This window comes from Triturus cristatus, chromosome 6, assembly GCF_964204655.1.
Source record: "Triturus cristatus chromosome 6, aTriCri1.1, whole genome shotgun sequence".
Classification (NCBI taxonomy): Eukaryota; Metazoa; Chordata; class Amphibia; order Caudata; family Salamandridae; genus Triturus; species Triturus cristatus.
The window spans coordinates 1,371,303,290-1,371,318,476 of NC_140589.1; the positions used below are offsets into that span (position 1 = coordinate 1,371,303,290).

General features: G+C 39.9%; 1 long non-coding RNA gene across 1 annotated transcript in view; it reads right to left on the minus strand.

Annotated features, from left to right (window-relative positions):
• LOC146821427 (uncharacterized) overlaps positions 1–15,187 on the minus strand; it is a 344,983-nt gene that overhangs the window by 156,044 nt on the left and 173,752 nt on the right. The gene's annotated exons all lie outside the window — the stretch shown is intronic.

Consider the following 15,187-nt stretch of genomic DNA (forward strand, 5'->3'; position numbering starts at 1 on the left):
AAAGTTTTCCTTTGATTTGTATTTCCGTCGACAATATTTCCCACATTGATGACTTTGAAACCGTAAAACTTGTTGTCATAATGTATTTTCTCCTCCTGTTTTTGGAATAGCACAGGTAACATAGTCTTCAATGAAAGATAAAACAGTCTCATCAGAATTGGTTCCAAATTTAGGTGCATCCTTGATCCATTATAGCATATGTTAATGAGGAGCACCTCTGGTTTGGTACTCCTTTCTCCAAAAGAAATCAATAACTTCTCCAAGAGGTTGGTTATTTTTATTGCAGATAAAAGACATCATAGCTTGAAACCTATGATTAAAATATCTGCATACATTTACAGGATCCAAGGAACACAGATCTATAGCTGTCTTCAACTCGATGTTTTTAATATTTGAATTTGTTTCTCGTAGAAATTCAAGTAAATCGTCCCATGCGTATTCATCACAGCTAAGGGTAACAAACCACGTAGGGGTTCCTAAGTTCCTTAACATACATTTAAGTTGTCCATGACAATGATACCAATAATCATTAGTACCACGTTGACACACCATCAAATTAATTACCTGAGATTCTAAATGATTGTCTCTTTGTTGTACTTTGTCCATGAATTCCTTTGCAGAAACATGTGTGAGATGAACTCCTGTTTAATATGTGGTTCACTGCATATGAAAGTCCAAACAAGTCCCTTTCAAACAGAAGATGAAATATATATGGAATACATTGTCAAAATCTTGGATATTCAGAGTACAATCTTGTTGTACAATATTCTGAAGCTGGTATCTGCACGGGTCGTTCATCATATTGTCCACCTTTCCAGTGGGGAACAGCTGTGGAAAACAACAGGCTTTTAAACTTCTTTCCCAAGCACTCTTAGGAGTTCCCTTCGCTTTATTCATTTGTAATAATTCAATAGTATTTCCAATCACTTCTTTTGAATGTAATGGATGGATACTATAATGTTCATAAATTGCTTCACTCCTGGAGTTGTCCACTTTTTTGATTTGGCCAGTTTAAATTTCTCTATCATCTTCTTAAGATATTTCTTGTTCTTCCAGATATACATTTTTACAAAAAATATTGTTTTCTATGAGATATAACGTAGCCTTTTGAACTTTGGTGACATCTACTAACTCTTGCCATATTTTCTGACTCTTTGTTGGTACACCATTAACTAGAATAACTACAGGTTCAGTTTCCTCTCTTTCTACACTAATAGTTTCAATATCCTTCTTTAAATCCAAAGGTAAATACACAACTCTTCCTTTTAATCCTCTTTGGAAATATTAGGTATGCAACTTAGCTGTTGTAGGCTATAGCCTGAAACAGGTGTACAGATTGAATAAGAATAGATTCATATGTATTTAAATCCACTAGTTCCGGAGGAATAGCTACCAACTCAAGGTTATTATGTACAGCTCTAGCTGGCATTCTATTCTCTTCTAATGTACTGTAACAATATTTACAAATAAGTTGATCACTACCCAACTCAAAACAACCTTCCACCAACAAATAAGCACCAAATTGCTTCCACTTCTCATTGTTTTCCTTTTCAATTTTTACTTACACATCAGTATTCATAGTTTGACTTCTATAGTGCGTATGTCGACAACAAATACAAACATAGTTTGGTTTTTCACAACAAATTACCTTAAACTTTGTAATTTCTTCTACAAACTTCTCAGTAGTACTATCTTCCTCTTCTTCTTCAACACCTACACTTTTCAAACTCTCACTTTCTCAATACTCTTCTTCAGGACCAAAGAAACAAAACTCTATATCATCACAAACTTTTTTTACATCCCATACTGAACCATGCAAAAGAGCAGTGTTTATTTCACTGAAAAATAATGCAGGATTTTTTACATAGTACAATCTTCTTACTAACTTCCGCATTGCAGAGTGATGTACTGCTAACATTCTCAAATGATGAAAAGTACTTTAACACACTTTTCTAGATAGATAAGCCAGAGAATGACCATGCAAGCCAGTATTTTTTTCTCACTTTACAAGGATCTAGTCCTTGCAACATCTTAATTTTCTGTTTAATACTTTTTTACTATACTGTTGTAAGAAATTTCATAAAATATCAATAGATTCCTGTTGTATACTACAAATACTACTACAATCCCACATATACACTGGAGCTTGTGAACATCTCCCTTTAACTTCTTCAGCTATTACTTCTTCCACATTTCTAGCAACCATCTTTTCTTTTTCAATTGGACACCCATTTTTAACTTCAAAAGAACGACCACTGGTATCAATTGCGTGAACTAATGTATTTTGTTGAAAGTAGCTCTCTTCATTTAAAAAAGGTTCTGAACTAGAAGTGTGCTTCCATTCACCCCAATTTATTTAATTAAAGTTATTTCCATTAACAAGTCTTTTTCTTTTACTTTTCTCTTTCATGAACTGGATTGTTTTATTCAACGTCTTCATAAATTTTAATACTAATATAAATAATCTTTTCAATTCAAAAGCCTTTTCAACTACACTTTCAATCTGTTGTTTTTTCTTGTAAAATGCAGATTTTTTTTATATTTCTTGCAATCTTTCAATACATTTTGTAGTACATTAGTTTTATACATTTGTTTGCTAATATCCTTATATTGTTTCATCCTCCTTTCAACATAGATAGAGATTTCATTCTCCTTGGTTCTACAACTATTCTTTTTGTTTTCCCCATTCTCAAAATTCTTTCCAGTTCTTAAAAGTATTTTAACAAATTCTTTAGTTCTCTTACCAGAAGACTTTTTCTGCAATGTCACATGTTGTACTTCATGTAATTTCTGCTTTTCTCTGTCCTTTAAAAAGTACTGATTTTTTGCTGTCTTTTCTTTTGCGCTTTTCTTGTCATACTGAATCTTTCTTAATAATGGAGAATATCTAAAAAAAACAATTTAAAATCATGTAATTTTATTAAAATAATTATATACAAACATTCTTATCTATTACTAAAGAAACACCTTCTATTTAAAACCTACAAACAAATGCATATATGGTTTTTATAATATGGTGAGACTTACACCTTAGATATGTTATAGTCTTTTTTTATATTTGACTAGGCACAACAGTTCCAGGATTACTAGAATAGTAAAGCAGAAGGACAAAAGTGTTGTTTAAGTCATGTTAGAAAATGGACTGCAACAGAAGTGCAGAAAGAAGCAAGATCACTGCAGTAATAAACAACAGAGGTACAGAAGAAGGGAAGAGATGTGTAGAAAGAGGCAAGAGCACTATAGAAAGAACCAATACACATGCAGGAAAACGGAAACAAGGTAGAGAAAGAGAGAAAGATGCACGAGGGGTACAGTGTACGAAGAAAAAGAAGTGTAGAAAGAAACAAAAGAGCTGAAAAGAGGCAAAGGGGTGCAGAAAAAGGGAAGAGAACTGCAGAAAATGTGCTGAAAGAGACATGAGATGTGCACAAAAAGGGAAAGAGGAAAGAGGTTTGCAGAAAGAGGCAAGAGAGTTACAGAAAGAAGCAAGTGTGGTGCATAAAGAAGCAACAGAGGTGAAGAAAGATGCAAGACAAGTGCACAAACAACCAAAAAATGTGCACAAAGAGCCAACAGAATTGCTGAAAAAGGCAACAGAACTGTACAAAGAAGCAAAACAAATGCAGAAAAAGGTAAATGAGGTGCAGAAAAAGGCAAGAGAGATACAAAAAGTGAAAAGAGAACAGCACAAAGAGGCAAGAGGAATGCAAAAAAATAAAAAAAAGAGTGCAGAAGAAGCAAAAGAAATGCAAAAAGAAGGAACAGAGCAGCAAAATAAGGGAAGAGGGTGCATAAACACAGAAGAGGAGTGCAGAAAGAAGGAAAAGATGTACACGAAAAAAGAAGTACACAAAAAAGGAACAGAGGTGCAGAAAGAGGCAATAGATGTGCAGAAAGAGGCAATAGAGGTGCAGAAAGAGGCAAGAGGGATGCAGAAAGTTCAAACAGAGGAGCAGGAAGAAGCCAGAGCATTGCAGAAAGAACCAACAGAGATCCAGGGAACAGGTGGGCAGACTGAGGCAACAGAGGTGCAGAATGAGGGAACAGGGCTGCAGAAAAAGGCATCAGGGATGCAGAAATTTGGAACAGAAAAGCAGGAAGAAGTCACAGCAGTGCAGATTGAATGAACAGAGGTGCAAAAAGAGTCCAGAGGTGTATAAAAAGAGGAAAGTGAAATATAGAACAAACAAAAGAGGTGCAGAAAGACACAAAAACAAATGCAGAAAGAAGGAACAGATGTGCAGAAAGAGGCAACAGGCATGCAGAAAAAGGGAAGAGAAGTGCAGAAAGACATAACAGGGGTGCAGAAAGAAGCGACAGATGCAGAAAGACTCAAAAAGTCCTCAAAGAAGGAACGCAGGTATAGAGTCCATGCATACTACCTAAGTAATTGAAGGAGTGTATGGGTAATGCCTGGGTGATTGCATAGTTGCAGGTTTAATATTTTGGATATTGGCGGAGTGTGTGAGTACAGTGTGGGTCATTGCATGAGTACAGGAGTAATGTGTGGGAGGTTGTTTGAGTATAGTGGTAGTGCGTCTGTGATTGAAGGACTGCAGCTGTAGTACATGGGTGATTATTTAAGTGCATGAGTAGTGGCAACATGATCAAAAGTGTGTATGGGTAATTCCTTGGGACATGATTAAAAGAGTGCGTGGGTAATACCTTGGTGATTGCATGAGTGCAGCAGTAATGCCTGAGTGATTACAGCAATGCATATGTAGTGCCTGCATTATTGGAAGACTGCATGGTGAGTACTTGGGTTTTTTGTTTAACTGCATGAGTGTTGGGCCTAGCCAAATATTAAGCAGCAGACTATTACATGACTCAACCATAAGTCTCTTCATAGTCTTAAAAGCAGGTATACACATGTCTGTACATTTTCAAACCATCATGATATCTAAAACAAATTTGTATATAATATTTCTGGAATATTGTGAAACCTAGAAACTGAGACATGTAATACATCTGCTTGTGTGATTGCATAACTCCATGGGTAGTGCTTGGGTGATTGTATAAGTGAAAAGGTAGTCACTGGGTAATTGCAGTAGAAGATAAAAAGTGACTGGCTAATTGCATGAGTGCAGACATTGACGTTGAGTGCACGTATAAGTGTATAAATACCTCCTGAATGCATAGATGAGTTATTAAGTAGTACCTAGGTGAATAGATGAGTGCAACAGTAGGGCCTACGTGAGTCCATGAGTGCAAGAGTAGTGTGTGGGCCATTACATGAGTGCATAGATACAGAATGCATGATTACATGACTGCAGGGGTAGTACATAACTAGTACCTGGGTGATTGCATGACTACAGGGTTAATATGTGGTGGATCTTTGGAGTACATAGCAAGTGAGTGGGTGCTTTTATAAGTTCATAAGTACCACCTGGGTGATTACTGAACTACTAAGATACTGCCTGAGCGATTACAGGTGTGCAAAGGTAGTGACTGGGTGATTTTAAACGTACATGAGTACTGGCTGAGTGATTACATAAGTACAAGAAAAGTGCGAGCGTGATTCAAAGAGTGCAAGGATAGTGTATGGGTGATTGAAACACTGTATGGCTAATGCATTGGTGATTGCATGAGTACAGGGGTAACATCTGGGGGATTAAAGGAGTACATAGGTAAACACCTGGGTGATTGCATGACTACAGGAGTAATATCTGGGAATTTACTTGACGACATAGGAAATGAGTGGGTGATTTTATAAGTGCATGGGTTCTTCTTCGCTGATTGCAGGACTACTCATGTACTGCCTGACTGAATAAAGGACTAATAACTGAGTGATTACATGAGTACAAGGGTGATTGAAGGACTGAAACAGTAGTGCCAGGGTGATTAAATAAGTGAATGAGTAGTTGAAAGAGGGCATGGGTAATACCTTGGTGATTGCATGAGTGCATAGATAGTGCTAGATGATTGCATCAGTGCAACAGTAATGCCTGAGTGATTACAGCACTGCATATGTAGTGCCTGCATCATTGGAAGACTGCATGGCAAGTACTTAGTTGTTTTTATGACTGCATGAGTGTTGGGCCTAGCCAAACATAAAGCAGTAGGCTATTACATGACTCAACTATAAGTCTTTCCATATTGTTACAAGCACACATACATATGTCTCAACGTTTTCAAATCATCATGATATCTAAAACAAATTTGTATACAATATTTCTGGAATATAGTCAAACCTAGAAACTGTGACATGTAATACGTCTGCTTGAGTGATTACATAACTCCATGGGCAGTAGTTTTTAGTAAAAGTCTCACCATATTACTAACATTATACATGAATATGTCTGTACCATAACACTATCCAAACCTTGAAAATTCCCAGAACAAACTTTCATTTTCAAGCAAACATTAAAAATGATGCAGCATATTTCAACTGTACCTCTCTAGAAACTTAAAAAAAGAAACCTAATCAATAACACCTTTTGTCAGCATTTTTAAAACCATGATTTTATGCTGCATCTTTACTATTCTACTAGTACTCACAGTCTTGAACCTACCACATAAAAAGCAACAAAATCTCCATGTTATTCATCATGCAGCTTCAAAAGTGTAAACATATGAAAATACATATACAAGTAAAAACATATGTGACCCAAAATTCGAAGCGCACCTTAAAACTTGATAGACTCCACCTCCAAATATTAAGTAACAGCTAAGATTATGCGGTATACTACAAATGTACATATCCACACACTAAAACCAACTACCACAATTACTAATCCATCTTCCAATATACACCTATTACTATACAGAATCTATTTCAAACAACATTTAAATACAATGAAACAAACTACAATACGCATCTGTACATTTAATAATATATTTCAACAATCACAGTTTTTGAATTATTTTTAAAGTTTAAAATAAACCTAATACATAATACATCTCACAAATTTATAACTCACCTTCAAAATAGATTTGTAGAATTTAAAATATCGCAAACTCATAAATGACTTTCTTATGCACACAATCAATGTAATGCACCAGTCTCAGCAAGGTAAAACCAGTAATGGCAAAGTTTCCCTCTCTTTCGCTACACAAATACATTTAAGTAACAAATCACATACCATCCTACATTATTTCAAATTGTAAAACACATATCTATTGGTTAGACATATTAACCCTTACCAACTGACGTCTAAAAGTGCCAAAGTTTCAACCCTTCCCCCATTCTCCTTTATGCCAGTTTCCATAAGTCTCTCCATATTGTTACAAGCACACATACAAAGTAATTCAAAGTCAAAATCAGCTTTATTTGATGCAAGAAATTCCACAATAAAAGCATACTAAGCTAAGTGAATCAATGAAAACATTCCTATATGACAACACAATCATAAATTAAAAACACATTTCAAAAACCATGATTTTTCGCTGCATCCAATAGCTAATATGTATATATATATTTTCTTCCAAAAACGCCACAGTTGTATATATATATATATTCACTGAAAAAACTATAGGTTTCACACATGTTATAGTTAGCTGGACATTTTACTGATAAAAAAACAATGAAATTCCCTCGTTATAGTTAGTGCAGGCAACTATAACTGACGCGACTGCAATCCTCTGCTGATGCTAATACTGTATTTAGACAATTGTTTGCCCATGTCTTCTTCCATTAAATTTTAGCTATACATATATTACAAATATTTTTTTTTCATAAAGACACATATGTCATCAGCAGAGGATTGCGGTCGCGTGAGTTATAGTTGCCTGCACTAACTATAACGGGGGAATTTCATTGGTTTTTTATCAGTAAAATGTCCAGCTAACTATAACATGTGTGAAACCTATGGTTTTTTCAGTGAATTTGCAAGGTTTTTTAAATGCTAATTCCTAACTATAACGTGTGTGAAACCTATGGTTTTTTCAGTGAATTTGTACGTTTTTTTAAATGCTAAGTTACTTTACGCCATTCGTGGCGTGCGCGCCCACTTAACGCAGTTCGTTCCGTGCGCGCACAATGAGCACGCGGTGCGCTTCGCGCACCGCGCGCCCACTTTACGCAGTTAGTGCCGTGCACGCAGGGTGGGCACGTAGTGCGCTACGCGCACTGCGTGCCCACGTTACGCTGGATGGGCCATGTACGCACGGTGCAGTCCGGGCTGTAGCTGTGTCTAAAGGACCTATGGAAAAATGCATGGGAAAAACGCGTTTTGGGACCCCCCTTTTATCTCAGCCCCCGCTTGACGAATCCCCCCGAGACTTTCAGGGTAGGAGCGGAGCGTAGCACGCCATTCGTTTTGAAAATTTTGCGAGGATTCGTTGACCGGCGCCAAAGTTATTCAAAATAGAATGTTGCGGTTTTCCTATGGAAACAGGGTCCTAACTATAACTACCTACTGGCGACCGCCAGTAGGTAATATATATATATATATATATATATATATATGTATATATATATATATATATGTATATATATATTATCTACTGGCGGTCGCCAGTAGATAGTTATAGTTAGGACCGTGTTTCCATAGGAAATCCGCAACATACTATTTGGAATAACTTTGGCGCCGGTTGACGAATCCTCGCGAAATGTTCAAAATAGGTGGGGCGCTCCGCTTCGCTCCTACCCTGAAAGTCTCGGGGGGATTCGTCAAGCGGGGGCTGAGAAAAAAGAGGGGTCCCAAAACGCATTTTCCCCATGCAATTTTCCATAGGGACCTTTAGTCCAAGGTACAGCCCGAACGGCTGAACAGAATTACTTGAAATTTGGCAGAGAGGTAGTCCTCAGGTCAGGGATGTGCCTTTTGCAGGTCCGGTGTCAATCTGTTCAGTAGTTCCTGAGAAAATCAAAAGTAAAATCATATATATATGTGGACGGAGCCTAACCACACATCTCATCCTGAGATCTGATTGGCTGTCAGCACTTCATCCAAGAAGTGTTGGCAGCCATCTTGGGACCAATATACATGATAGCACCTCATTAAAAAGCATTGCAGTTAATAGAAGGTTTTAAGACTTTAGTTACATTATAAATCATTTGTTGATGGTACCATACTCATTTTAGGAATTGTGGTATGTTCTAAGGTGATTTCACCATGTGAAAAAGCCTTCTGCTGGGATATCATGATTGTGAGAAAAATATTTTCTCATGCTTTTCCCACAGAGGTTTGGAAGGTGATCTATAAGCTAAACTAAGAGCTTATTTTCTGTAAATTCACATTATCTTTCTCAGTCATGTGAGAATGAAGTCTGACATTCTCAGTAAAACATGTACATCCAACAAGGGCAGAGACTGTCAGTTGATTCCTTTGTGTTCTACTGCAGCTTCCCAGAGTGTTCCAAAGAACAACTAGAGCGCTAACAGTCCTACTTATGAAAAACGTATGGCACACCTGAAGCCATCTTGCTTGGATTAAAGTGGTAACTCTTAAAACATTTAATTTAAAAAGGAACAAAATGAGGGGATTCATTTTTCCATAAAAAGTATGATTAGTGCTGCAGAAAGAAAAATTAGGGCACATTTTGAGTGACTTCTCAAATCCTCTTCTATTTCATTAAAAAATTCTGACATGCAGACTGAAACATGCACTTTCAATACCAGCAGCAGTTTTCCCTGGTGAGCAGTAGCTTTACTACAGTGATCTAATGAGCAAAAAGAGTGCTAACATTCTGAATTTATGGCAAATGTGTGACACATCTGAATGCCTTTGGAATCAGTAAAAAACTGAAAGTATTTCCTACTGAGGAGACTGCAGTAAATGAGGAAATTAGGAAACTTCATAACAAATAAGTCTGCCAAGATGGCCACCAGAGACAAAAGAGCCCAAATGTAGCCCAGATGTAGCCCAAGTATAGCCCAATGACAGAATGTCCCAGAGTGTTCTTAAAAACAACTAGATCACTTACTGTCTTCATTATGACAAAAGTATGGCACACCTGAAGCCATCTTGATTGGAATAAACTGGTAAGACTTAACACATTTAATTTAAAAAGGAACACAATGAGGGGGTTCATTTTGCCATAGAAATTATGATTAATGCTTTAGAAAGAAAATGAGGGCACATTTTGAGTGACTTCTCAAATCCTCTTCTATTTCATTAAAAAATTCTGACATGCAGACTGAAGCATGCACTTTTAATACCAGGAGCAGACTTACATGGTGAACAGTAGTTTTACTACAGTGATCTAATGAGCAGCTAGAGTGCTAACATTCAGAATTTATGGCAAATGTGTGACATATCTGAATACCTTAATGATGGAATCAAAGTAAAAAACTGAAAGCATTTCCTACTGAGGAGACTGCAGTACATGAGGAAATTAGGAAACTTCATAACAAATAAATCTCCCAAGATGGTCACCGGAGACAAAAGAGCCCAAATGTAGCCCAAAATCACCCAGATGTAGCCCAAATATAGCCCAATGACAGAAGTGTGCAAAACACTTATTATTTTGTGTTTTTGCAGTGTTATATAGTGCAGACTTGTCAGGTATTGGAGTGCTTTACATGAGCATTGGTTACATCACACAAGAACAAATTCATTTTGGTTGTAGACATGGGGAGACTAAGTGATTTGACCAGAATCACAGAATGTCGAGCTGAAACAGAAACTCCAACCTGGTTCCCCAGTTGCAAAGTCTGCAGTTCTGGAAGTAACACCACATCCTCTCCCCTAAGTGCAACATTTAATCAAGTGGTCAACTGGATTAAAAAACATAAAGGTAACAAATAATTTAAAAGTGCTTTCTCGCTATTTGAAAACTCAGAAAATATGTCCTTATTTTAGTCTTTTAAAGCACTAACCATAATTTTGATGCCAATAAGACCCTCTCATATATGTAATTTCTAAAGGAAATGCTCTAGGTATTACAGTTTTGATTACATCAAGATGACGTCAGGCGTTCCACACTTTTGTAATAAATATAGAATGTTAGCAATCTAGTTGTTCATTAGGATACTGTTGAGAGGCAGATGCCAGGGGCACGGACTCTGAAAATTGAAGGCAGGTAGGAGGGTGCAAAGGCAACAATTTAACCACACTGAGCAGGCAGGAAGGGCCGTGGCAGCACAACAGACTATGGAGGGCAGTGGAAAGGGGGGCAGGGGCAACAAACCAACAATACAGGACTTGCAAGAGAGGCTGTGGCAATGTAATAGACCATTGTGGTTAGAAGGAAGAGGCAATGGTAGTACAACCATACATGCCAACAGACCCGATTCAGCCAGGAAACGTCCAATGTTTTTAAGCTCAAATGGGCTTTATTTTATCTGTCTCCTGTCTACAATCTCCTCTTTTTCAATGTAACTCAAAGGGGAAAATCAATACCCCAGTTTTTTTTCAAAATCTCCCTCTTACCAAGTTCAAAATGTTCGCAAGTATGGTACATTGGATCATGGAAGGAAATGGGGTAGGGACATGGACTTGGATAACAGAGGACAGGAGGGACATGGAGAGGTGCACCAAACTGACCCTGCAGGGCAGGCATCAGGGTTTGCAGCAGCACAATACACCACACAGGGCATGCGGGACGGGAGTGCAGCACAACAATCCATAGAAAGCAAGAGGGAGGGGACAGGACCATGCACATGGACAACAGAGAACAGAGGGGCAAGAGGCAGGACCATAATGGACAGACAGGAGAGAAAGCTGCAGCATAACAGACCATAAAGGGCAGGAGGGATGGATCAGGGGCATTACAATGGAACAGACAAGCCAGGAGGGAGGGAGTAGGGGTCTGCACATGTAAACAGAGGGCTGGGGGCAAGGGGGCAGGGCAGGAGCAGCAAGATAGCCATGGAGGTCAGGCAGGATGGGCACTAGAAGCAAGACACACCATGAAGAGCAACAGTGAGACTGTGATGGCATACACACAGACCATGGAGGGAAGGTGGGAGGGGTTCAGGGGCAGCTAACTGACCACACAGGGGGCCATGTCAGAACAGAAGACCATGCATGGCAAGTGGGAGGGTTAGTGGTAGCACAATGGCTATGATGGGCAAGAAGGAGGGTGCAGGGGCATGCACAAAGGACGATGGAGGATAGAAGGGAGGTCAGGACCTGTGCACAGACAAGAAAATTCAGGGGAAGGGGCCTCACAACAGACCGCACGGGGCAGGCAAGAGGAGCAGTTGCAGCACAACAGACCAGGGAGGGCAGAAGGGTGTGGCAGTACAATGGACCGTGTAGGACAGGAGGAAGAGGATAGGGGCATGGCATGTGGACAGGCAGGGTGGAGGTGGCAGGGACAGGTTACAGTCATCTGACAATGCTAGGCAGGTGGGAGGGGAGTGGCAGCTCAACAGAACACTCAGAGTAGATAGGAGTGGCAGGTCCATGGAACATGGTGGACAAAAAGGATGGAGCAGGGGCATACACAAAGACATCGGAGGGCAGGGGGAAGGAGAATAGGGGCAGCAAGCTAAGCACAGAGTTTAAGCAGGAGGTCAATGATGGGGCATAGAATTGGGCAATGGAGGGCAGGAGGAGTGGACTGGTACATCATACTAAATTGAGGGCAGTGGCAGCACATCAGACCATGCATGGCAGGAGGGAGCAGGCTAGTCCATGGATTCACACAACAGAGGATAGGGAGGAGGGGGATGGGGCAGCAAGCTAACTGTTTAGAGAAGGCGGGTATTAGGAACTTTATTGTTTTTAAAACGTGTGTCTGTGCGAACTACTTAAAATATGAACAAGTATGCAGCATAATCTCACTTTTATTCAGGAAGAAGAGGACGTTTGTGACTGTGACTCCGGGCTCACTTGGCAGAAACACCCCCTGACCCTCCACCCCCTATCGCAAAATGTAATGCCCGTGAAAAGGGTAGGTGAACACATTGTTATATAGAACATAGTCCTCAGAGCACGATTGAAAATGAAAACTAGCTATAGTGTATGGTATAAACTATGCACCAAAAAGCGTGATATAAGATGAACCGGGCGTGAAATATAATATGCAATACATTGTGCGCAATGACAGATTCATTGGAGAGCGCGAGATAGCACAGGCACTAGCGCGTGCTATGCGATATGCGCCTTGGAGTGTAATATGCACAGGGCAGTGTTGTGTATCCTAACTAGTCTCTAAAGTTGTAATAGAAAATATGTGCTGGGGAGTGTAACGTTGCATATGCACTGTGACAAAGATATGGATCCCAGATTGTAATATGTATGGCATAGCACTGTGCGTTATAACATAGGCATCGAGGAAGGCACGTTAGATGGGGCAATATAACCCGTGCGAAGACAAGTGTGGCATGACATATTCACGGGGTGGTGTTACAGTGCACATGGGCTAGAGAGTGTCATAGCATATGCACTAGCTAGTGGAATACAACACAGAGGTGTGTGGCACTCAGCAGGCAATGGTGGGTGTAACACAGGATTGGGCTCTGCCAGGAGCGCACTGTGACTCTCAAGTGATGTTCGTCCCCTTTCCAGAGAGTAAAATAAAAAGTATTACACATCCGGCAGTGAATGTGTGTTTTATTAACCGTGAGGGGGGTTTCTTGCATAGTTTTTGTCGAATTTTTGTCGAATCCCCTTTGAATGGCTTGGTGTGCATGTGTATTAAATGTGCCCGTCAATAGCTACCCATGTTTGTATAAATAAACGACAAGGGTGTCTACCGGGATTAGGCACGGTAGGGCATCAGACATGTCAGAGCTTCACTATTGGTGTAAATACATTCCACGTGGATTCATTGTATGCATAGTCGCCTTTTAATGAATATCACGCAAATCGTCATGGTGATAGTTACGTACGGTTTGTCCAGCATGTCCTAGGTGTGTCTATAAATATATATTTTTTTAAAATAATAAAAAACAGTGGCCGGCCCTGGGGATTGGGGTCAAAAAAATATAATTAGGAGACAGGCCCTGGGGGATGGGGTCATCAGGGCCAATAAATTAGAATAAGAAGGGGAACCACACAGCCCCCCTTCTTAAAAAATTAAAATAAATAAAAGACTGGCATCGGGCCGGAGGCCACGCCCCCTCCTTGCAGCACTCTGCAAACGCGCCCCCTGGCGAGTTGTAAGTTGGGGAATTAATTCCTCTTCAATACTGAGGGTCCCTGAGGGCCAACTAGCCCAACAGGCATCTCCAGTATGCACCAGGGAGCTGCGCTGCAGACAGGTGTTCTGAGGCCAAGCCCCTTTTTACACCTCTCTGCAACGCAGCTCTGTGGCGCTTACTGGAGGTACCTAGTGGTCTAGTTTGACCCTAGGGACCCTTAGGATTCAAGGGGACTTAATCTCTCAACTTAGAACAGCCACAGGGTGCGTTTACACAGTGGTGAAGGGAGGGGACGGGACCTGAGGTGACGTGTGCAAACACGCACTATGGCACGTTTTAAATTGGGGATATAATTTTCCTTCAATACTGAGGGCCCCTGGGGGCTAACTAGCCCACCAAGTGCTTCCAGTAAGCGCCACTGAGCTGCATTGCAGAGAGGTGGTCCAGGCTGTGCCACTTTTTACACCTCTCTGCAACGTAGCTCTGTGGCACTTACTGGAGGTACCTAGTGGGCTAGTTGGACCCTAGGGACCCTCAGGATTCAAATGAACTTAATCTCCCAACTAAAAACGGACACAGGGCATGTTTACACAGTGGTGAAGGGAGGGGAAGGGGCCTGAGTTAACGTGTGCAAAAACGCCCTGTGGCCTGTTTTAAGAGGTAGTTGTAATCCCCCTGCCCTATTATATACTAGGGGCTTAGAGAGGAGGTCATGCAAATCACAGGGGGACCCCAACGCATAATGTTCCCTAGTGTATGTAGGTGTTTTCACTGTATTCTAAGTGTCTTTTAACATAGCACTGGCTCTAGGACTGGTTAGTCAGACTCAGTTACCACCAGTATCCGTCTGAAAAAGTTGAGGGTACAGGATGATTTTGCAACAAGGCTTCTTTCTGCTCTTCTTTTTGTTGTTTCTGCACGTTATCCTTCTTCCTGCACTTTTCTTCGTCTTTGAAGACTTCTGTTGCTTCTTTCTGCACTTCTTTTTTTTCTTTCTGTGCATTTTTTCTTCTTTCTTCACATGTCCTATCTCTGTAGGCATAGTTAGAAATTAGCATTTAAAAAACCTTTGAAATTCACAGAAAAAAACATAGATTTCAGGCACGTTATAGTTAGGAATTAGCATTTAAAAAACCTCAGAAATTCACTGAAAAAACCATAGGTTTCAGGGGTGTTATAGTTAGCTGGACTTTTCACTTGTACAAAACCATT